This window comes from Microtus pennsylvanicus, chromosome 1 (genome assembly GCF_037038515.1).
Source record: "Microtus pennsylvanicus isolate mMicPen1 chromosome 1, mMicPen1.hap1, whole genome shotgun sequence".
Lineage (NCBI taxonomy): Eukaryota > Metazoa > Chordata > Mammalia > Rodentia > Cricetidae > Microtus > Microtus pennsylvanicus.
In genome coordinates, this window is record NC_134579.1 from 20,790,539 (window position 1) to 20,813,979 (window position 23,441).

A 23,441-nucleotide genomic window follows, 5' to 3' on the forward strand; every position below is an offset into this window, starting at 1 on the left:
TGCTGAGATTGATCAATTATTGATTGGAAGTGTGTTGCAGGCCTCAGAATTTCATAAGAAGCATCATGTCAATAGTAAAGGCCTAAAGAAAGAATTTTCCATTACTTGGCAACAAGCTAAGGACATTATAAAGAGATGTCCTACTTGTTCTTTCTATAATCAAACACCGTTGCCTGCAGGGAGTAACCCAAAGGGTACTAAGAGAAATGAAATCTGGCAGATGGATGTGTTCCACTTTATGGAATTTGGTAAATTAAAATATGTACACCACACCATAGACACGTATTCAGGTTTTCAATGGGCTACTGCCCTGAGCTCAGAAAAGGCTGATTCAGTAATCACACATTTATTGGAAGTTATGGCCATCATGGGTATACCTGCACAAATAAAGACAGATAATGGTCCAGCATATGTATCTAAGAAAATGAAATGCTTTTTTGATTATTATAATATAAAACACATTACAGGTATACCAAACAATCCTACAGGTCAGGCAGTTATAGAAAGATCAAATCGTACTATAAAGGATATGCTGAACAAACAGAAAGGGACCGAAAATACCCCCAGAAATAGATTACATAATGCTTTATTAACCTTGAATTTTCTTAACGCTAATGAGAAAGGAACGACAGCAGCAGAGAGACATTGGATAATGGAAAAGTCTGCTGAACTAAATCAACCGATTTATTTCAAAGATGTGCTGACCTCTCAATGGAAGCCAGGAGATGTGCTACGTTGGGGAAGGGGTTTTGCTCTTGTTTCCACAGGAGAAGAAAAATTGTGGATACCATCAAAATTAATAAAGTTTCGATTTGAAGAGGAGAAACCTCTTGGAAAGGAGAAATGACAACTCATCCACAATGATGATATTCATACAGGTGGTAAGAAAAACATATAGAATGGGGGCAGGGTTCTGTTCTTATCTCCACAGGAAAACACTCATCTTTGAAAAATTCAAGGGACCCTGGATATTTGGATACTGACAGATGGAAAAATACCTGCCCAATAGGAAATATCAAGAAAACTGAAAGGGTTGTGTAAGTAATATTAAACCATATTTCTAAATTTATAAAGCTGGTTTTGAAGTTGGACTCTGGCTCAGTCCTTCTCCAATTCCAAGCCTGTTAGTAAGAGAAAAACCCAGAGTTTCTGGAGTTTCTGTCTCATGTCAAGAGCCATGATATGGAACAGAAAGAAATATGAGTTTAGAAAACATCTTTGCTTTTCTTCATATCTATCATACTTTTCATTGAACATATCTATCATGCCTTTCAGTGAATATGTATATCTATGTCTATACATGTCTATATGATTAATGTTTAAGTTTTTCACAATGAACAATGAGTTTTTCCTGAAGTGACATTTGAAGTTTCCAGGAAGAAGATGGGGCCCCATAACAACAACTCCACCTGGTTGATATGACGTCATGATACTGATAGCGCTACTACAAGACCTGCTTCGGGTACCAGCTGCACAAGACAGTTCCAACTTGGTTAGCTGAAATGGTGCACATCTTATACAACATTTTGGCCAGACCTGCACAAAATACTCAGAGACTATTGGCAATTTTAAAAGACATTGATCTTGAAATTTAACCATCATTTTACTTTCACAGGATCCCCCAGAAAGAACGTCGCCCCTATGACAGCTGGAAGTAATTTTAGAGGACGACGTCCCCTCTCCCAGTAAAGTTTGCCCTTGGGTTTAGGGACATCATTTAGGGGTTGATTATAATTAGTATACGATTGAGGGTTGGGGGAGGAATTTTATAAGCTCAGGGATCATTTTGAAAAAAAAAAAAAAAAGAGGGATGATGGGATAATAGATTTATAATTGTGAGTTACTGTTGTTAGACAAATATATTGATATAGATTCTTGTATATTGATACAAAGTTAAATTGTATTGACTATTGTATGCATTCATGTTTCTACCTCTGTTTAAAACATTTTTTATGTATTGACATATATTGTATTGATATATATATATATTGTATATATTTACCATATTGCAGTGTACATTTCTACCTCTGATTAAGATACTTATATAATGTTTGTGTATTGATATATATTTACCTACTGCAATGTATATTTGTACATTGTTTATATTTGGAGGTCATTGTCCTCATTTGTTTCACAGTCGTTTATTGTCTTAGTCTTTAAGTTAGATAGATATTGAGAATTATATAGACTAATAGTCATCTAAGTTTGTCATTTATAATTAGACTAATCAGGTTCTTTAGATATATAGAGATTATACTCAGTATAGATAGATAATCTTCAACTTCTTCAAAGAGCTGTAGAAAATGGCCTTTAATCTAACTCAGAGTTTTGTGCTAGTGAGACACAATTGCTCCTGGCAACACCACTCTATTCCCGAGAGAATGTTGAGCACCAAAGACACTCCACCTGGAGCATTTCTTTTTGGCAGAACTGGCCTTGGGGCAAAGAAATGCCCATACCTCAACCACTGACAAAGATACAGAGCATGCATCAATGGATAAAACAGGGCTGTCTTATCCTGCCAAGACAAGGTAAGATAGTTTTGAAAGTTGCTTGCCTTTGAAAATGGTGTGTCAGTTATGTTAGGCCTTAGCCAAAGTTGGTTGCTTCAACGCTGCTAATGTGACTTTGGGTGATTGCCTAGGTAGCTAGTTGTCTCTGTGATTTGATGCATGTTTTGGAAGTTGTTTTACTGAACTTCCTAATTACCCAGGTAACATTATTTCCCTTCTCAGATCTTTGATGGGGTTGAAGACTATATAAATGTAGTTACTTTCTCTCATGACTTGGCCAAGTTATTTATTATACAAGACCTAAGCTAGTTAGAATAGGATATTTGTACTTATTGTATATAATTTCATAGTAGGTTTAGAACTCTCTTATTTAAACAGAAGGGGGAGGTGTTGCGGGAGGTCCTCCCACTCCTCCAGCCTATCGCCGCTGAGATACCAGCCCCTTGGGGCGTGGTCTCTCTCCCTTTAAAAAAGCCGCCACTTCCCTCTCCTCTCTCTCTTCACTCCCTGCTCCGCCGGCGACTAGACTCCTGGTCGCGTAGAGGGCTGTTGCCTGGGACAGTGATCTGTAAGTTTTTCCCCTTTAAATAAATATCACCCTATTAATCATAATCCCAAATTGGGGTGGCATTGTTTGTGACTTACGCCTTCACCTGGGTCAACTCACAGCACCCACATGACTGCTAAAAACTTCCTGTAACTCCAGTTCCAGGATATCTGGACTCTACAAGCCCCATGTGCACATGCTGCACAGATATAAATGCAGAAAAAACTCCTATACAAATAGAAATAAATGAATAAAAAATTAAAAAGTACTTTGTTATTCCTCAATCTAATATCTGTTCAATCAATGTTTGAAAAGACAAATTATTTTATTTTATTTTATTTTTTTAGCATTTGGCACAATTTTACTTAAGTCGGAGTTCAGAAGGTGATATATGGGATATATGGTCTGACATGTTGGAATTCTTTGACATCCATCATGGATGACTTTTGAATACTAGTCTTTTGAATATAGTGTGATTTTTTTAACATAATAAGAAATAAATATTAATATATGTAGGATTTCAGGAAGCAAATTCTATTGAGTTTTTGAAGAAATATAAATCTTTTGCAAAATGTCTATCAATTACAGGGGAAAATGCGCTTTGATGTTTGAATTGTGTTTTGTGTAATTTAGAAAGAAAAAGAAAATTAATAGACCTATTATTTTGATTTTAATCTTTAACCCAAATAAACCAGTCAGTTCCTTCCGGAAATTTTTTCTTTATTATTCATGATACCCATTTTAGTATCTTTATCAGTATTCATTTAATTCTATAAATGTAGCAGCAGGCCACTTGTTGGTTCCTGGCCACTGAGCCCTGAAATTTTCACACAGAAACTGTATTAATTAAACCACTTCTTGAAACATTAGCTCTCACTTCTTATTGGCTAACTCATACATATTAATTTAACCCATCTCTATTTGTGTATCATCACGTGGCTGTGGCTTACTGCCTAAAGTTTCAGCATCCATCTCTGGTGGGGCTACATGGCTTCTTCTTTACTCTGCCCTTCTTTCTCCCAGCATTCAATTTAGGTTTTCCTGCCTAACTTTATTCTATCATATCTTGCCAAGCCAGTTTTCTTTATTCAGAAATGGTAATCACAGAATACAGAGGAGAATCCCACATCATATGAACAAGTAGTAGGTGATAATAACATAGAATTAAATTTTGTTCAAAGTTCTAAATATGGGAACTTTTATTTTTAAGAGATACATACATGTACTATTTGAGATGCAATTTTTAAGGTTTCACCCAACTTTCACATAATTTATGTTAAAGTACCTTCAAAATAAAACATAACGTAACTGTGAATTTATTTATTAAACACTTCATATGTTACATTTTAGATGCATAAAATAGCAGCATAATATTAAAGATGAACGGTATTAATAATATTGTTAAGTATTCAGTTTTTGACAAAAAATCAAAGCAAATAAGCTACGTCACTTCTGATTTCTTTGTCAAGAATATATGAACATCTTTCTTCTGCTCTCCAGGACATTTTTGAAATTCAGTTCTACTTTTCAGTAAAATAATTCATTTCCTTACTGTGTGTTTGCATAATTAATGTCTCACTCTACAATTTCCATGCACTGATTTTCAAAGAATGATTTCAAAGCTTTGCATTTTATTGCAACTTGTTCAAGAGTAATTCTGTCTGTTTGCAAATATAATTTGCTTCTTATTAACCCCATTTAAACTTTGAATTATTTGAAGAGATAATTTATAAAGAAAGAGGTACATGCAGCCTTTGCATACAGAGTAATATACTCATAGGTTAATTACAAAACTGCACTTAAAAATGGTCAGAAAATCATGAATTCTGACAAACTTATCAAGATAAATGTTTGAATATTATTCTCTAAATTTGGCAAGAAATTTACAAATGGGAAATCAGTGGATTAACTTATTCACCCTTAAATTGAACATTGTATTAAACTTAAGTTTTTATGAATGTAATAGTAATTATTTAGGACTCAAGTAACGCAGGAATATACAGGTACATTAAGCTTTTTTTTATTCCCTTTCTAAAGGCACAACCTCCATGATGCTTCCACAAGGCTGATATCACCTGAATATTATGGCTAACCTATGCTTTTATTCTTATACTTACATTTTTATTTTTACTGAGCTGCTTTCATGAGAGGTATTCTCCCTTTCTCCACATAACAGTTTTGGTGCATCCCTGTCAACTTGTACCTGTGAAGCTTCTGTTTATTTGTTATGTGATCCAGCTCTTGATTTACTGAATGATTTCACATGAGATTTCACTTGATTTCCCTTTGGTAGCTGGCAAATTTCTTTCAAGAACGTTACTGAAATATATGTAGGATACTTTTATTTTTCTATTATTTTATTGATAACAAAACCTTTAATAAATCTCACAAACATAGATATCACCAATCACAAAATTACTAGCTTTATTTAAAGCCTAAGATCTTAATTATGAAAAACATTTTTGTACAGGATGAAAACAGGCATATATCACAAAATATGAAGTGGCAAGAAAAAACAACTATCATAAAAAACAATCATCTCCCAGGTACATAAAGATCACTAGGCACAGTAGGACCATTTCTAACACATTTGAAAAGTGGACTCACTAAATCCTAGATAGTGAAATTATGAACTTCTTCAATGTGTTCTTTCTTACACTGTTGCCTATACAATTATATTGCCTGTTTACAAACACATTAACATATCATCTAATGAACTCCATAATTAATAAGAAAAGCAGCTGTGAATATGATGGGGAAATACAAGAAGAAATTAATATAAATATTCCCTTTAGTGGTGTCCTCTCAACATCTGGAAGGTTTGCCATGGTGGGAAGTTTTTATAAAATTTCTAAGAGAAAAATAAAACACTGTATAATGAGGTCAAACTGAGCTACTAGGTTATCAGTCATTTAAGAAAAGATAGCAATGGTTTGTGGCCACAAACAAGATAGATCGTTTACCTACGAATGTTTAGTATAGTTTATACAAAACATTCTTAGGATATGTGTGTGTGTGTGTGTGTGTGTGTGTGTGTGTGTGTGTGTGTAGTCAATGTATAAATTATATCAATTACTACATTTATATCAGTATTGAAGAAAAATCAATGATATTGAGTTTTGGGACTTGTTATAAAAGGTAAATTATTACCGTATGCTGAAGTTAATTAGAAAGCATACTTACTTTGAACTTTAAAGAATAACTGTAACAATTAGTCCATGGGTGTAAGGTTGTTCAATACCAAATAATCAACCCTGAAAAACTTTGCATATAAAATATATTATACATACTGAGAAGATTATATATAGTAATAAACACACACACATAAATTTGATAACAATTAGTGAAAAGGAAACCATTGATTTGGAAGAAAACATGGAGGGTTTTGATGAAGTGTTTAGATACAATACATACTGTTTAAACTCATAAATAAATTTTAGAAAAAAATCATATTTTATGCAAAAGTAGAAGCATATGGATTCAAAAGTTTCCAAAATATACACCTGAGGCTTATGAACAGTATTTACTCTACTGTCTATTTCTGGATTCTGTGACACAATATTTTTATTTTAGATCACAGTGAATGAAACTTTGAATTGTTAGACACCATCTGGCTCATTGAACATTTCCTCTATAAATTTATTTTAAAAATGGAGTAACAAGAAAGTGAGCACTCACCAGGCAATGGTGGCGCATGCCTTTAATCCTAGCACTCGGGAGCCAGAGGCAGGAGGATCACTGTGAGTTCGAGACCAGCCTGGTCTACAGAGCTAGTTCCAGGACAGGCTCCAAAGCCACAGAGAAACCCTGTCTCGAAAAACCAAAAAAAAAAGAAAGTGACACTGGTACATTAGAGATATCACTTTATTTATTCATTTATCAATAATTTGGATAAAAGTGAGCGACAAATAAAAAACTAGTCTTAATTTGTATTAACACTTAATTATGTATATATATATACATATTAACTTCATGCTTATTAAATTCTTGTTGAATATATGTATACACATTGAAATTCATTGAAAATTCCTGAAAATCTTTGGAAATAAGGAAAGGAAATATTCTAGTTTCCTGTTCAAGCCCTTTTTAACTTAACACAAATAGCATTAACTACAAACCTTCTGAGATACATCTAGTATTTATCCCAAATTTGTTATTTGGGGAAATATGTAATAGTATTTGTATGGTAAGAAATATTTTTATCACGATACAAGAAAATTTACTAATTGTCTTCACATTATATATTTTGATATGAACGTATATAAATTAAACACACCAAGTATAACAGAAAAGCTATATTCAGTGAAGTGGATTGCCTCCAATTTAAAAATATTATGGCCTACATTTTTAGGAGCAGGAAACAACAGGTCTTATCCAGGAACAGTGGAACTTCCTGATGAGGTAGTTTGGTCTTAGAAGTGTCTTAAAAAACAAGTAAAGTGCAAAGTTCCACTAAGTCCTTCAAATAAAAATGATGTAAACCCACAGATGACAGTTTAATGGGCTTAGGCAGGAGGACGGGGATACATAATATCAAGATAGATGATGCTGAATCCCATGGACAGATTCAGTTACTGACTCTACAGATCAATAATGGCAATCATGATGAGAATTTATTGTTAGGGAAACATATTTTGGAAGTATCTGTGGCTTGCCTGACAATGAATATTCAAAAGACAAATTGTGTGCCCTGCAATGTTAACCCTGTCTTTGATACATTTCCTAATTTTAGAGGTATTCTAAAATGGTTGCTTTTTTTCACCATTTTAAAATTCTTTGGCTGATTATAAATATTAATATTACTTCTACTCCAAGAATTTGGCATCCTTTAATTAATGGTTTTGTTTCATTCATAGTTTAATATCAATTTACATTTTATTATTTTATTTTTATATAATCTATACACAGTAAAACAACACATAAATCACATATACCTGCATTTAGTATTTGTGGAGATAATACATGACATTGAAGGATATGCATTCTAATGGGAATGTAAAATGATATATTATGCTATATTCAGGAAAATTGTCAACATTGCATAAAGCTGGGCATCCCAATTGCATCTGTTAGCAAAACGGTAATTGACAATTTTGCTTTAAGAAAAATTGCACTTATTGGTATGGAGATTAAAAAAAGAGCAATTAATCAAGTGTCAGCTTCACAGATTTTAGGGTTTATAATTTTTTTCTACAAAATAAAACCCAAGAGAAAATTCAGAATTTCATTCCCTCACTCAGGTCTTTATTTTTCATGTTTTTGAATTGTTATATAAAAATTACACTGTCATATTGAAGAATATTGCTTTAATTTGCATTTGAAATGTCTTAAAGTTTTCAAGTAATGAAGCTTGGGTTACTATTCGATGGGATTAGGGGATGTGATTGGATCCAGAGGTCTATAAGTATCAAATTCTTTCTTTGGCAGATAAAAACTGAATGGTATTCCAGAAAGATGAATCTCTGTTGAAGAAAACAAGAGGAGCCATGGTGTGGAATGATCTTCCTTGTCCTTTTCTACTTCGAGGTTGTTGTGTGGAAGCTGCCTGTCTGCCTGCGCCACCGCATCATTTTTGCCGTAATGTTTTCTGTCACCACATGTCCCAAAATATGGAGACAAGTAACTCCAGTCTGGAACATACAAAGTAATCATTCTAATAAATATTTCTCCACTTGAGCTCTTTCTCCTAGGTTTATTTTTTTAATGACATAAGAAAGTTTTAACTAAATGTAAATAATAGCAGAAAATAGTCCACAAATCAAATCTGTTGTCATCTCACGTTCATTTATTTTCTCTATCTCCTGTTCCACTCAGATGATAAAGAGATAGGTGATGCCATGCCCATGAAGAAGGACTTTTGGTTTTACTCCATTTTTTATATGAATCGTTCTCACAACTTAAAACATAGACATAGAAATTTTTATTCTCCTGCGACTTGCTTTTTTTCTTAAAATTATTGATCAAGTGACCCACTTGATAAATATTAAGGACAAACGTATACAATATAAGTAAAGGAAGCATTTAAAAACTTCTAATTAATCTCAGAATTATGTAATTGAAAATAGTACAAATTTTATGTCACTGCTTCTCTTAAACTGAATAAAAGGGAAATTTTCTTTCTGCAAAGAAACATTTAATCAGTATATTACTTACAATAAATTAATTATTATTTTCTGTTTGATAATGTCAGTAATCTTATATTTGTGTTGCAGGAAATTTAATGGCATAATGTTAACATTTACAGTTCATTCCTGTTGTCTTGCCTATCCAGTAATCTCCTTCATGTGATAAATGTCAGGATCCAAACTTGAAATGAGTACTCTCTCAATCATTATGTTCTTTAACCTATCAAACACAGATTACATAAATGTCACATATTTTCTTAGTGCTTCTTCACTGTTTTGCTGATTTCTTTTCTGAGATAGATTTAATAAAAATTATAGCAATCATTTTCATACACATATACCCATAACTCTTTTCTCTCATTTGGATTCAAATATTTGTTTTATAAAATTTGGTTAAATTATTCCCTTTTTCTTATGGTTACTACAAGTAGCTGAACATGAATGAAAAGCATTTTGAAAACATGTATTCTTAATTTCCATCATTTGTTCTTATTATACTAATATTCACAAATGATTAAATTGTGTGCAGTTTAATATGTAATTTATATAATATACCTGCTATTTATTAAAATATAATGTCTTAGAAATGCTAGGATATTTGTTCTCTCCTTTTCACTAATATATCTGAAAATCTTAAATACTAAGTTCTCAAATATATTTGGAAAGATTACATATGAGTGTTAGTCTTTTCAAGTTTCCATTTGGAAGTGGAATGGCATTTCAGAGTTTTAAATGGAGTCTTTAATTAACCTTAAATTAACACATTTCTATTAATCTGTGTATCACCACGAGAATGAGGCATACTGGTAAGATTCTGGTGTCTTTCTCCTTTGGCAGCTACATGGCTTCTCTTTGACTCCATTGACTCTCTCTATATATATCTCTGTTCAGATTTCCCACTGGCTTTACTCTGCTAAGCCATTGGCCAAAACACCTCCTTTATTATCTAATATAAGCCAACCATATACAGGAGGACATCCCATATCACAGAGTTATTTGTTTCTCTAGAGGAAGTTCTGTTTCATAGTTTTAACCACTACTATGTACTCCGTGTTCAAGGCAATTATTGCCCATTCATGCTCATATACACAATCCCAGATAAGCTCAGTAAAAGAGATATGGAAAGAGGGACTTGATGAAGAAAATAAAGAGTTTATTGTGGGGAAAAGGAAAAGAGAGTATAGTGAGGGAGAATATGATCAAAGTATATTGTTTAGACATATGAGTATATGTGCTTTGCATATAAAATTTGATTATTTTACCAGGCATAAGATTACTCTTGAAACTCTAATGGATTAATAGTATACGTTCTGGGAGGTTCTCTATGCACTGTACATTCTTTCTCTTATAGAGACTAAAAAGTTTCTCAGGACAAGTGAGAGGTTACTAAACTTTACTTTTTACCTTTTAAATACAAAACACCTATAAGTTATTTATTGCCTTCAGAGTTAGACAGTCTAATATTTGTGACAGCATCACTAAATTGTAAATTTTACTGAACTATTCTTATACATAATAAGATCATTATTTTTTGATCCATATACCCTCTGTATATGAAGTAAATGAGGGATTTTTCCTCTACTTCTTACTTTGGGATGAGAAAATGAAAGATATTAAGATAAGATTTGCCTGAGACAAAAACTCTAAAGAACTCTATGCTTAATGATTCTTGAGATTTTTTATTTTATATTATTATAAAACATTTCATAAAAGCAAAAAATTATTGCTTTATGCATTTTTGGAAGAAGCAAAAATTACATTTAAAAGTATTCCTTCTCAGACAGCTTTGATTCTATTTGACATTTTAACTGTCCTATCTTTATCCCATGTAATGAATGGATTAGGTAATTACATTACCCCAGAAATTCTGTTACATGAACTGATATTAAAATCTGAGGAAACCAATTTGACTGGTAAGTTAAAAAAGGACGTTAGATGGAATAGCCCAAGGGAAAATGAAAAAATGGGATTCCTTTGATGTTAAGTCACAGGTTACAAAATTAGGACTCTACATTGTTAGGCTTTAAGAATGATCTTATTCATATTATAATCCGCAAAGCTATATTCCATACAGTCATGGTAGGGTGTCCTATATTTCTTTATTTTTATTTGATATAGCACTTTCTTTCCTATAATATTGGTAATGAAGTGGATAAGATTTCATAGTTTATCTCAGGTATTATTTTTTAATATTCTTTTTCTTCAGAGTGGAAAAAGGATAAACTCTATATGCTGAACACTTTTCCTCTGTGTAAATCCATTCATTCCATGAAGACAGAGGACCACTGTCCCTGATGGCACTGTGAACCCTGCTGCAATGTTCCATGAAACAATATGCTTGTGACAGGGATGATTATTTCACAAAGAAATCCCTGACCTATTGAAAGGAAAGCAAAAAGTGAAGATTATTTTGTTAGTGTCTTACAGACCCAAATGTGACTGTTGGCCAGCAAGTATCCTTGTACTCAAACTTAATCAACTGGTTTCTATTTTCCCTGATCACATGTTGAAAGAAGACAACCAAATCCCACAAGTTATCTATCCTAGGATTTCCACAAGGTGTCAAGGCATTCATAGAGATGATCAAGCACGTGAACACTCAAAAATAATAAATAAAATTAAAACATTATTTTATTATAACCTAAATCACAACTCAGACAATAGAGATTATCTTCTTTGAAAACATGAATGTTTTAAGCTTATGTAACTATCATTAATCCAAAGGTATCTAATACTTCAATTTTTGTTATTTCTTACCAAAATGTGATAAATATAGTTAAGGAAATTAAAACTCATCTCTGTGTGTGGCACTTTCATAATACTAAAACTAGAAGGGCAAGATGAGGAAATTTGCTTTTTTGGACAAAAAAAAAGTTATGGTTATTTAGACTCTATCAATGTCAGCAACTAATACTTTCAAATTAACTCTTCCTTTTAAATTTAATTTATATATATTTTAAAATTCATACATTAAACTTTCCTTTTTCATAAGGCTAAAATTTGTGGTCAGAATGTCTGTAATCAGAACTCCTTTTATACACAGTAAATCTAATTGACTTTTTTCTGAGAATTATGGGAGAGGCTAAGCCTTACTGTTTCATGTCAAAGAAGGACTCTTTATAGCTCTCATATCTATTCTTCTAAAACGTTTCTTAGTTTCATCTATGTTTAAGACAAGTTGTGAAATAAGGTGATTATTCCCAATAAGTCATAAAATACTGAATGCCCATTTGCATCCGAAAGTCATATAAAAATTAGAATTCCAATTAGCATTCTTGCACAGTATGTTTGCTAATACTATTTGTTTGCTTGTCTGTTTTTCAAGACAGGGTTTCTCTGTGTAACATTCCTGGCTGTCCTGGAATTCACTTTATAGACTAGGTTGATCTTGAACTTACTGAGATCTACCTGCCTCTGCCTCCCGAGTGCTGGAACTAACGGCGTGCACCAGCACTGCCAGGTACTAAGATTATTCTTTAGTAGACAAGCATACAATAATACAATTAACAGAATTAACTGAAAGTATATAAAAATTCTAATGTTGAAAATGCATACATATCCAGAACTGTCTAAAATCTATGTAGAATTTTATTTTAACATACTGAATATTTAAACATCGCAAAAGAAAAGCTCATCTAATTAATTTATAAAAATGATTACTATTTAAATATTCTGTGTTTACTTCAGACACTGATTGTTCAGAACATGTTTGTGAATTAAAATTATTTCTAAAATATGAAGTTCTGGGAAGTAAGCCAAGGCTGTGAGCTTGATGTAAACCAAGGAGGCTAATAATAAGAACTCTTATGTTATCTGTACTGAATTATTCAGACATAATCAATAGTGTCTAAATTTTCAAAGTTCATCAGACATCTACAATTTAGAAATAGGTGCAAAGGGCATATTGTCTTCTGGAAGGAATGTTACATATTTTCATAATTTGGTAATATCGATCATGTAGATAAACAATTTGTTTTGAGAGGGTAGAATTGAAATCTTCATAAAATATAAAAATGTTTAAGTATAAGTTCAGTGAGTTAGTTGACATAAGAATTTTACATTTGTATTGCTTTTCATTTATTTTATATTGACTATTCATTAAACATATTAGTTTCTCCTTTTCTCCGCATAATGTACTCCTGGTTGGTCTGGAATTTACTTTGAAACTTAGGATGACTTTTAATTTCTAATCCTTCTGATCCTCCTCCTTTACCTCTGTGATGTTGTAACAAAAGATATACACCACACTGCCAGACTTTTGGTGCTGAGGCTCAAATTCGGGGCCCTTACACGTAGTAAGTGGTTGCCCTATTAACTGAGCTACAACCTAAGGCCTAAATGTATCAATTGTCTAAATACATATGAATAAGACATTTTGTGCTTAGTCCATATAATTCTCAGAAGCTATATGTAAATATAAATCGGGAGTTCACATCTTATCGAGTACTCAGGGAATTATGTTTCAGGTGATTAATTTTCTTTGTACTCTGAGAAACAATAACTATCTCCTATTTGAAACTAACAAACTGATAAATAAACTTAGTGTTAAAGAATATTTGGTTACAATGAATAACATACTTGTGTATATCTCCCACAGTATCTGAAGTAGCTAAATTGATTTACGATTAAGTGGGATTCAAATCTACTGCCTCTTATCTGCTAAATCTTGGAGCTAAGAAAAGGAAGTACACATTTCAAGAATACTAGAATACCAAAGGTAAATTTACAGGAGAATTAAACGAGTTGAATATTGAAGGTGTGTCTTAGGTAGTTTACCCAGGGGTTGAGCATAGAAATGAAAATGAAGACTCCAAAAGTTGAAGCTTATGGCAATTTTTGCCTTGAATCATGGGATGCAACAGAGATTTGGCTTGCAAAAACATGAGTAAGCTGATTCACTTATTAGTTGATACTAGGTCTTGATAATACATAAACATATTAGGCAATTTTATAGATTTCAACAAAGTCAAGGAATACCCCCCCCAAAAAAAAACTGACAAGAGGGAGTAGTAGCAAAACACACAGAACAACTTAAAGAATTTTCATTTTTACTGTAATTTCCAAATAAAATAATGTCAACAGGATTTTAATTGCAGAAGTTTAATGATGTTTCTAAAACTCAGGTCGACTGTGTATAATAATTTATAGTGATATTTTATTCATGTTTTAGTAACTAAAGATTGGCTAAAGATCAGAAGGGGAAAGCTAACCCATTAGAGGTCAGGCAGTGGTGGCACCTTTAATCCCAGGATTTAGGAAACAGAAGCAGATGGATCTCTGTGAGTTCAAAACAATCCTGGACTACACAAGATCAATGCTGAAATAAATACAGGTAGCGGTGGTTCATACCTTTAATCCCAGTACTAGGGAGTCACGCTTTTCTCCTAGCATTGGAGAGAATAATTTAGGGGGGAGAGAGAGGCTTAGTCTGCTTAATCTGCTTAGTCTGTTTAGCCTGCTTAGTCTATCATCACCCACCCTTGGTAAAGGTTAAGATTTCCCTAGTAGCTTGGCTGCTTTGCTTATCTGGTTTTTAGATCGAACCCAAATATCTTTCTATGGGTTTTTATCATTCATGCTAGAATCATGAGGTGAGAATGGGTAGTTTTCACATAGTACTGCCAAAACTTTAATAGAAAATCCCACTTGTGTATTGTATATTGCTTACATCTTCTTAGTCAAAAATCTATGAAATTTTTGATACTACAAATAAATAGAAGTATATTATTACTACTTTCTGGGGTTTGGACTAAAAAAATATACTGCTTTATAGAAGAATAAAGAAACTAGTATTTATTGAACGACTGAACTTTTACCTGGCATTGGTTCAAATTACTCCTGATGGAATCCATAAAGAAATGGATGAAGATATTAAAAATGGTATTAACAGTGTATTTATGATTCCAAGCACATACTTCAATTCATTTTTTCTTTACTTTTCTAAAGGTATTTATTGAATTTCTTCTACCTGTCAGAAATCTATTCTGGGCTCTGGGAAGACATGAAAAGTGAATTAAGAACATTCTATTATATAGCTTTACAGCACAGCAGGGGAAATACAGAAAGAAAAGAAACAAAGCAAATCAGGCAGCCACAAATCCTCAGCAGAAAACTTAAGATGTGATGCTCTATTACCAGGAAATAGGAAGACGTCTGAAGATGTCATGGAGAGTAAAAGACTCTGAGTAATTAATAGTTTCATTACATAATGCATGGCTGCAAACTTTAAGAGCCTAAAACATAACTCTGTCTTTACCTCTAAAGTCTATAGAATGGCTGCCTTCTGCTCTTGTTGTGTTTTTTAAAAATCTTGGTCTGCTTTGATATTTCCCCTGTCTCTTCAAACAGCTAGGAAGATGTCTGGGAGTTTGGTGACCTTGGATGATTTTCCTCATATCTGCAGAGGCTGGCAAGTTTATGGTCAAGATACCAAAACTAAATATCTTTGGTTATTTAAGACATTAGTACTGAGAAAGAGATCTCTTGATAGAGGGAACCATGATGGGGTTAGTGAGAAACCTGACACTAGGGAATTTCCCAGGATTACCCCAGCTATGACTCTAAACAATATTGGAGATGGTGCCTGAACTGGCCTTTCTTGTAATCAGATTGATGATTACCTTAATTGTTAGCATAGAACTTACAACCAGTAACTGATGGAATCAGATGCAGAGATCCACAGTGAAGCTCCACAGCTAAGTACTGGGCTGAGCTCGAGGAATCCAGTCGAAGAGAGGGAGAGGCAATAATATGAGCAAAGGGATGAGGACCATGTTGGGTTACCCGTAAAACAAAAGTATATGCTCTACGATGTTCATAGCAGCATTGTTTGTGATAGCCAGAACCTGGAAACAACCTAGATGCCCTTCAATGGAAGAAAGGATGAAGAAAGTATGGAATATATACATATTAGAGTACTACTCAGCAGTAAAAAACAAGGACTTCTTGAATTTTGCATGCAAATGGATGGAAATAGAAAACACTATCCTGAGTGAGGTAAGCCAGACCCAAAAAGAGGAACATGGGATGTACTCACTCATATTTGGTTTCTAGCCATAAACCAAGGACATTGAGCCTATAATTAGTGATCCTAGAGAAGCTAAATAAGGAGAACCCAAAGAAAAACATATAGGCATCCTCCTGAATATTAATCTTCAGCAGGCAATGAAAGGAGACAGAGACAGAGACCCACATTGTAGCACCAGACAGAAATCTCAAGGTCCAAATCAGGAGCAGAAGGAGAGAGAGCACGAGCAAGGAACTCAGGACCGCAAGGGGTGCACCCACACACTGAGACAATGGGGATGTTCTACTGGGAACTCACCAAGGCCAGCTGGCCTGGTTCTGGAAAAGCCTGGGATAAAACCGGATTCTCTGAACATAGCGGACAATGAGGACTACTGAGAACTCAAGAACTATGGCAATGGGTTTCTGACCCTACTGCATGCACTGGCATTGTGGGAGCCTAGGCAGTTTGGATGCTCAACTTACTAGACCTGGATGGAGGTGGGGGTTCCTTGGACTTCCCACAGGACAGGGAACCCTGATTGCTTTTCGGGACGTGGGGGGGGGACTTAATTGGGGGAGGGGGAGGGAATTGGGAGGCGGTGGCAGGTAAGAGACAGAAATCTTTAATAAATAAATAAATTAAAAAAAAAAAACCTGAGCTAGTGAGAGCTCACTTACTGGGGACTGACAGCTGAGGAACCTGCATAGGACCAAACTAGGCCCTCTGAATGTGGGTGACAGTTGTGAGGAATTGGCAGTTTATGGGGCCATTGGCAGTGGGATCAGATTTTATCCCTAGTGCATGAACTGTTTTTTTTTTTTTTTTTTTTTTTTTTGAGACCATGCCCTATGGAAGAATATCTTGTTCTGCCTAGAAACAGGGGAGGATATTGGTCCTGCCTCAAGTGAATTGACAGATTTTGCTGACTCCCCATGGGAGGCCTTACCCTCTCTGAGGAGTGGATGGAAAGGGGAATGGGAAGAAGCTGGGAGGGAGTGGGAGGAGGAACTGGGGTTGGTAAGTAAAATATGAAAATATTGTTTAAAATAAAATAAAATAAGTTAGGCCGGTCTGTTCATACCGGTTTTGAGGGGTTCCAACAACCATGAAGAAGAAAGTTGAAAAGGATAATTTTAAACCCCTATATAAATCTCATTTATCAATTTCTCACTGCAAGAAGCAAATCATTTGGTAAAACCCAAAGTCATCTTTTAAAGGCATTTCCTCTCTCTCTCTCTCTCTCTCTCTCTCTCTCTCTCTCTCTCTCTCTCTCTGTGTGTGTGTGTGTGTGTGTGTGTGTGTGTGTGTGTGTGTGTGTGTGTGAAGACAGCATATCAATGAACTACTTGATGAAAGCTAACAATCTGACTCAGAGGTAATTTATTCTGAGGACTAATGAAGATATATAAAAATCAGCTGCCTAGATCAGTTCAAATAAAGGCAGTAAATGATATACCTTTTTATGGTCTTTTCCCATAGGCCTATGGGGAAATTGGGAAAGAAAAAGAGAAAGCTAAATAATTGAAAGAGTAGAAAGGATAACTGAAATGATTAGCTAATTAAGCAGGCCTCAAATAAAGTAGCAAACTTTGCTCAATGCAATTAAAAATTTTTATGAACAATTCCTTTTTTAAAAAATTGCCAATAACAATGCTTATAAGGACAAATATCTTTATGAAAAAATTCACTTTGTATCCAATTCCGTAATGGTTGGAGAATCACTATTAATAATTATTTCACTCTTTAGTTTTAAATAGAGTGTGAACTTTCAGTCATAGAGAAGAAAAGCTCACAAAATGCAAAACAAACAACAAAAATGTTGACTTGTGGAGTTATATCTTGTACCTTGTAACTATTTACGTAATCTTCTGACACATTGAAAATGTATTTTATTCACATTCCATTAATAGTATGTCTTTCTTATAGGAACAATAAGAATAATGTAGAGATCTATAACTAAGCATTAGGGAGAGCACCTAGAATTCAGTCGAAGAGAGGGGGGAACAAAGGGGTCAATAGGATGATGGAGAAACCCACAGAGACAGCTGACCCTAGCTAGTGGAGCTTACTGACTCTAGACTGACATCAGAGGGACCTGCATGAGACCAAACTAGGCCCTCTGAATGTGAGTGACAGTGGTGTGGCTTGAGGAGTCTGTAGGCTACTGGCAGTGGGACCAGGATTCACTGGCTTTTTGGAGCCCATTCCCAGTGAGGGATACCTCAGCCTTGATACAATGGGGAGGGGCTGGGTCTTGCTTTAACTTGATATGTGAGACTTCTTTGTTGACTCTCGAAGAAAGGGCTTAACCTTTCTGAGTAGTGGATAGGGAGGCGAGGTGGGGAGAAGGTAAGAAGGGAGTGGTCAGAGGGGAGGGAAGGGGAAATATGTTTGGTATGCAAAATGAATAAAAAATGAAGAAAGAAATTATAATAAAATTCAGAAAGAAATAAACTATTAACAAATAAACAAAACACTAAACTTCATTTAGATAGTTATGCAAAGCAGAAAATAAATAACATATATAGTATTATATATAAAAATATAAAAATTGAAAGATCTGAAATAAACAGAAAAAAGAAAATAAAAGAAAATCTGTCAAAGTTGACAAAAAACAGCTGAATGGAAATTTCAGAGAGGTAAAATAATAGGTCTACAGTCATTATATTTATCATTATTTAAGAAGTATATATTGCACATAGTAGAAAGTATTTTAAAATTACGTTGTTTTTTTTTTACTACATCCAAATTAGTATTGTTGTAGATGAAGAATTTTAGTAATGGTGGAAGAATGCATTAGTATGATATGTGCTACAGCAATGCAAATTCTAAGACAAAGCATTTATCAATAAGTGAGATTTACTGGGCCTATAGATGTAGATATTGAGAGCTCACCCTGCACTTATAGACCTCTGTGGAACACCTGGCTGCAGGTTAACTGAGAAATACCTGAAAAACCCGACAATGACATGATAAAGCCAGAGCTTGACAGACTGTCTCAAGGGACTAAAATATTCACGGGACATCAAGATACTTATGAACTAAGTATCTCCTCATATAAAGTGTCTAAATACCTTTGAATCAAACATCTAATACATGAAACTTCAAGAAGATGTTCAGCCTTCAAACCATAGCAATGGGGGCTAGTTATGAAGAACACAGAGGAGAAAATCATGCCAAATGGAAGTGGTTCTTAAAATTTTTTAAGTGAATGGCTGGCTGCATAGAAATATAAGTGAAATCTCAGAACTTAAAACAAAGCAGGAAAAGTGCCATTTAGCTACTTTAAATGCTACAGAAACCAGTAACAAATCAATCCTTTAGAACTGGGTTTCATATGAAGTCAAAGATATACCAAAATAAAGATAGGAGTTGAAGTAAGAATGTTTTTAAAGTCTGTGTCTCAAGATCTCAATCAATAAAGGTGTATAACCAAATTATTGACAAAATGAGATGGCATGAGGGGAGGATAAATGTGTTTAGGAGTAATCTTGCTTTTCTTCAAATTTGGAATATTTCTTTCTGAAAAACAGTGAAGTACAACCTGGTTTATGCTTTGTTTGTTGAGAAATGTCTAAGTGTAATTCAGAATACTAGAAATATTTATTGTAATACTTCTGTAATTTAATGTAACAAGTTATGAACTTTTCTGTTTCATTGTTTTGTGTAATAAAACATTTCATATCTCTTTAAAGGCAATTTGCATTAAAAAGGAAGGAATAGAAAAGTGCTTTTTGGCTTGGAAATTATTTTTGTAAATATACACTCTCATTTCCATTTTGGAATAAAGTTCAACATCTAAAACTGAAGCGTTTATATTCTAGGTGACCTTGATGAAATACCTGGTTATAATTATAATGAAGAAGCAATGGGAAAACAGTAAACATCAAAGGCTAATAAATGCAATTCTGTATGATAATTAAGATTAAATTGTCTAGCTAATGTTCCACCTATGGTTGTCGAAAATCCTATTTGCACCTAGTTTCAGAAAGTCTGAAGGAGACTCAAGGTGGGTTGTATTTTTCTTTTGATAATTTGTTTTATTTCCACACACACACAAAAATCCTCTATTGACCACTAATTTATAGTCTGACTATTTTCAGACACCACTTATCACTCTTTGTCTTTGGGTTTGTGTAATGGTGTGTGGTGTATGTGTGCCTTTCTTTATATAAGTTTGCATATTGAGGGGCAAGTGTGTGTCGAACTTATTGTGCACATGTAAATGATGGGAATGTGAAGGCTGGAGGTTGAAATTAAGACTCTCCGTCATTCTTCTCTCTTCTCATTATATATTTCAGCAGGCTTTCCACTTCAATTAAGTCCTTGTCAGATTGACCAGTCTAGATAATCAGCATTGTCTGGGCATCACCTGACTTTGTTTCTTTTTTTTTTTTTTAAACTAAGAAAACATTTTTTTTTATTGAGAAAAGGAAAAAAAAACGTTTCCCCCTCCTTCCATTTCCCTCCTCCTCCTCCCACCCTTCTCCCCCTCCCCCCACTCCTCTCCCCCTCTCTCTCCAGTCCAAAGAGCAGTCAGGGTTCCCTGCCCTGAGACAGTGGGGCTGATCTATTGGGAGCTCAACAAGGCCAGCTGGTCTATGACTGAAAAAGCGTGGGATAAAACCTGACTTTGTTTCTTACTTTGAGTTTCTCTGGAGAGTTGTCCTGCCTACCAGAAGGTAGCAGTGCAAATACTTTTACCTAATAAGCTATTTCTCCAGCTTCATTTTCATGTTTTAAAATTGCAGATTTAAAACTTTACTGGTACTGAATTTCTTGGCAAAAAAAATATTGTACCCATTTTAGTTAAGATAACTAATTGTCTCTGATTACATCTATTTTTTTTTTTATTGAGAAAAGGAAAAAAAAAGTATCCGCTTCCTCCCAGCCTCCCATTTCCCTCCCCCTCCTCCCACCCTTCTCCGCCTCCCCCACTCCTCTCCTCCTCCCTCTCCAGTCCATAGAGCAGTCAGGGTTCCCTGCCTGTGGAAAGTCCAAGGTCCGCCCCCCTCCGTCCATGTCTAGGAAGGTGAACAACCAAACTGGCTAGGCTCCCACAAAGCCAGAACATGAAGTAGGGTCAAAACCCAGTGCCAATGTCCTTGGCTTCTCATCAGCCCTCATTGTCCGCCATATTCAGAGAGTCTGGTTTTATCCCATGCTTTTTCACTCACAGTCCAGCTGGCCTTGGTGAGCTCCCAATAGATCAGCCCCACTGTCTCAGTGGGTGGGTGCACCCCTCGTGGTTCTGACTTCCTTGCTCATCTTCTCCTTCCTTCCGCTCCTCATTGGGACCTTGGGAGCTCAGACCAGTGCTCCAGTGTGGATCTCTGTCTCTATCTCCATCCATCACCAGATGAAGGTTGGACAGGGGAGCACGGAACCACAATTCTTAGTTAAGGGAGCAACTTTAGGGTTGGCAAGAGACTTGACCCTAGAGTGGCTCCCAGGAGCCCATGGTGATGACCCCAGTTAGTCCTTGGGCAGCTGAGGATAGGCAACCTGAAATGACCCTATCCTATAGCAATACTGACGAATATCTTGCACATCTATTATTTTAACATTAAAAATTAAACTTTAATAAGAAACAGTTTTCATTTCTACCTAAAAGTCCCTCTGGATATACTTTGCTTTAAAATAACTTCTGAAATTTACCTATAAATCTATGGTTTTAGTACTTCATTGAAAAATCTATAGAAAATGTATTTTCTCAAAACTTTTTAATTTGCTAACTGAACATAGAGTTAACTGAACATAATTTGTTTAATTTATTGGAAAATTGGAACATCTTATAAACTTGTGCATACAAATGGTGTCAGAGAATGAAGGTCTATGTTTTGTATCACATATTTTAAAAAATGCCAAATCTTGAAGAATAGTGTATGAATATTCATGTTAATGCAAAAAATAAAGAAAATTAAAAAATATATTTTGTTATCACGAAAAAAAATCATTAAGGAGCCTCCAAGGTTTACACCTTGACATGGGATTTTTTTTCTTATATCCATTTTGTTCGAAATCACCAATAGTTCCTTGGCACCCTGTGTCCTATTTTCATGCAACTGTAACCTGTGTTTCTACTCCTTTCTAAACTTTCTGCTTCACTATTCATTTAACAGAGCCTCACTGAATATTGATTTTTGACCAAGTACTTAGTTCAAAGCTATGTTTTGTAAATTTTGAATAGATAGATGGGCGGTGGTGGCACACCTTTAGTCCCAGCACTCAGCAGGCAGAGGCAGGCAAATCTCTGTGAGTTCGAGGTCAACCTGGCCTACAAGAGCTAGTTCCAGGACAGGCTCCAAAGCTACAGAGAAACCCTGTCTCGAAAAACAAAACAAAAAAAATTGAGTAGATAACTTTTTTTTTCATTTTTATACAAATGCTTCATTTTACTGTTAACAACTGTAGTAGGAGGGCACAGGCCATTTCCCCCTGCCCCTCCTGCTTAACCCTTGAAATAACCACACAAAAATTATATTAATTAAATTACTTCTGGCCCCATTATCTCTAGCATATTATTGGCTAACTCTCAAATCTTAATTTAACCCATTTCCATTAATGTGTATTGCCACTTGAATGTGGCTTACCAGCATGAGTGACATGAGTCTAACCAGCATCCATCTTGGACAGGAGAACCATGGCGTCTGCCTGTCTCTGCTTTCTTCCTCCCAGAATTCTGTTCTGTCTTTCCACCTACCTGAGTTCTGCCCTATAAACTAGGCCAAGGCAGTTTCTTTAATAACCAATGAAAGCAACACAAATAGAGAAGGACCTCCTACACCATTTTCCCTTTTTCTGTTTAAACAAAAAGGAAGGCTTTAATTTACCATAGTAAAATTACATATAAAAAACAGTTATCAAGCAAGAATTACAGTTGAAATATTTGTATCTACTTTATCTTTTATGATAACTAAGGAAAGCTATACATATAAATTCTTCAACTCCATCAAAGACTCCAGAAGAATATAATATTACCTAATTAAACAGGAAGTACGTTGTAAGCAACTTCCAAAACTCTAGAAATGACAGAGACATCTCGTTGCCTGGACAGTCACCAAAGTTTTTCTGTACCATTGGGGCATCCATCTTCTGTAGTCTTTGAAAGATATGAAGAATGCCTATCTGAAATATATCTGTGCACATCTAGAAAATCTAACTTACATGATTACAAACTTGACTAATATAAATCCATTAACAATTTTTATTTCTTAATTATACATTAGTTTTTTAAATGAACTACA